The sequence below is a fragment of the Coregonus lavaretus genome (assembly GCF_964263955.1).
Source record: "Coregonus lavaretus genome assembly, chromosome: 26".
NCBI lineage: Eukaryota > Metazoa > Chordata > Actinopteri > Salmoniformes > Salmonidae > Coregonus > Coregonus lavaretus.
This window is the reverse complement of record NC_140013.1, coordinates 24171770-24174730: the sequence shown is the minus strand read 5'-3', so window position 1 is coordinate 24174730 and position 2961 is coordinate 24171770.

Genomic DNA, 2961 nt, shown 5'->3' with positions numbered 1-2961 from the left:
TTGGCTGGGTGGCTGGCTGGGTGGCTGGGTAGTTGGCTGGGTGGCTGGGTAGTTGGCTGGGTGGCTGGGTGGTTGGCTGGGTGGTTGGCTGGGTGGTTTGCTGGGTGGCTGGCTGGGTGGCTGGGTAGTTGGCTGGGTGGCTGGGTAGTTGGCTGGGTGGCTGGGTGGTTGGCTGGGTGGTTGGCTGGGTGGCTGGCTGGCAGCTCTGGAGCTCAGAACAGAACAGAGGCATGGCAGCCAGAGAGGCAGGGCCAGAACTAACACATTCATTCACATGTGAATAATAAGGAGATTTCTATCTATAGGTGGAGAGGTGGAGAGGAAGAGAGAGAGAAAGAGAGAGAGAGAAAGAGAAAAAGGTAGAATTAAGGAGAGAGAGACTTTACATGCCTACAGGGGGACAGGAGGATCTGCAAGCTAATGTGCTGGCATGCAAACACAATTACCATGCAGACAGAGGAGGGGTGTGTGTATGTTTCAGTGCATGTGTGTGTGTGTGTGCATGTGTGTGTTCCAGTGTGTGAATGTGTGTGTTTTCCAGCATATGTGTGTGTGTATGTGTGTGTGTGCATGTATGTTTGTGTGAGTAAAAGTGCATTATCATATGCGAAATGAGTATGTGTTTGCATGTGTGAGTGTTGATGAATGTGAGAGTGCTAGTTGATGTGTGATTGTTGGCATGTGTGAGTGACAGTGAGTGATGTATCAGTTGGAGCAGTGGTTGATGCTTTGATGCTGTTGTTTGATGCAGTGATGTCAAGTGTGGGCTGGGTCTGGACTGGACAAGAAACAGGCACCTGTGTGTGTGTGTGAGTGTGTGTGTGTGTGTGTGTGTGTGTGTGTATGTGTGTGTGTGTGTGTGTGTGTGTGTGTGTGTGTGTGTGTGTGTGCTAGTGTGTGTTTGTGTGCCTGTGTGTGTATTTGAGGCGTGCATGCATGGGTGCGTGCATGCATGTGTGTTAGTGTATTGGAAAAGGTTGGTGGTTGGTGTACTTAGTACAAAAAGGTAATGAAGCATTGAGAGCTGGGTGTCAGTTACCTCTGCAGCATATTAAGTTACATCCTTAAAAGCAGGCCATTAATATTCTGTACAGTTTGACAGGGTCCATATATTACTCTCACTTTCATTCTACTGGACTGTGTTTTAGCAATGGGTGCTGTAGATGTAGTGAGAAGAAAACCAAGGGTGTTGTTTCTTGTTTCTCTGTGTGTGTGTGTGTGTGTGTGTGTGTGTGTGTGTGTGTGTGTGTGTGTGTGTGTGTGTGTGTGTGTGTGTGTGTGTGTGTGTGTGTGTGTGTGTGTGTTATGCGTGTAGGTAGGGTCGGGGGGTGTAGTCATAATGTCCTCAGTCTCCTCAGTTTGAGACTCAAGATTTTTTTTATTCCAAAAAATAAATTAGTGTGCTGTATGAATGAAATGAATGAATGAAATGAATGAATTACATTTAATTTTTTGTGTCAAATCGCTAGTTGGCAACCCATCCCTTATGGGATTAATTGACACATAAACAAACATTACAATAATTCACTGAGATAACTGTATGTGAATGCTGCATTGGATGGGTGAGTGTGAGTGTGTTGTACCTGAGCACATGTTAGCGAGAGAAAAGTTCAGAAGACTAAGTGTGTCATGCAGCAGTAGATTAGTACCCCCATTAGCATCAGTGGCTGGCCTGTGTTTGGACTGGCTATAAACACAGCCAGGGTGATAGTCCCAGCCACACTCTGTCTCCATCCCAGCCAGGTCACCCGTGGTACAAGTCAGTATTCTACGTCCATCCATGTCTGAGGACATCAGAAGATGACGTGGTAAGTGGCCACTAGGGGCAACAGTGAGCGCTGTTACCTTCAAGTAGGTTTCAGTTTTGCTAGGACAATGGGGATGGCGGATTGGTGTAAGCATCTGCCTCTGGTACCAAAGGACGCATGTTTGAATCCAGCAATATAATGAGATTTTTGTTTTAAGCCTATCCCAAACCTTAATCCTTACCTTAACTATTTGGAGTTAATGCCTAACCGTAAGAATTCGGAGTAAATACCTAAACTTAAATCTAACCTTAAAAATTCGGAGTTAATGCCTAAACTTAACCTTAAACACTTCAAAATTTGACGTTTGGAATAACTTCGAAATTTGACGTTTGAGAAACATGGATGAACATCTAATTCTGACGTGTGACTGTGACAGCTTGTTACTCCATCCACCACTACCCTCTGATAACACACACGCACAATTGCATGCACACAGAAATACACAGAAACACACACTGCTAAATGACATAAATGTAATGTAAATGTATGACTCAGTGAGTACATCTCCTTGGCCTGGTGATGCCCATCCATACTTCTCCTCTGTCATCCAGTGACATTTGTCTGTCTCTGAAGAGCTTGGCGTCTTCTAGGAGAACCCTGGTTTCATCCCAAATGGCAATCTTTTCCCTATAGTGCATTACTTTTGACTTTGATCACAGCCCTATGTGCCCTGGTCAAAAGTTGTGCACTATATGGGGAATAGGGTGCCATTTGGGAAATACTCTGATGACTCGTCTCCTCAATGCCCTCTCATGCCCTCACTCACTTCCTGTACAAGCTGTGGCTGGTCTCTCTCTCTCTGACCTACCACACCCCACTCTTTCTCTTTCTCTTTCTCTCTCTCTCTCTCTCTCTCTCTCTCTCTCTCTCTCTCTCTCTCTCTCTCTCTCTCTCTCTCTCTCTCTCTCTTACCCCTCTCTCTCTCTCTCTCTTACCCCTCCTCTCTCTCTCTCTCTCTCTCTCTCTCTCTCTCTCTCTCTCTTACCTCTCTCTCTCTCTCTCTCTCTCTCTCTCTCTCGCTCTCTCTCTCTCTCTCTCTCTCGCTCTCTCTCTCTCTCTCTCTCTCATACCGCTCCCCTGTCTTTCTATATACAGTTGAAGTCGGAAGTTTACATACACCTTAGCCAAATACATTTAAACTCAGTTTTTCACA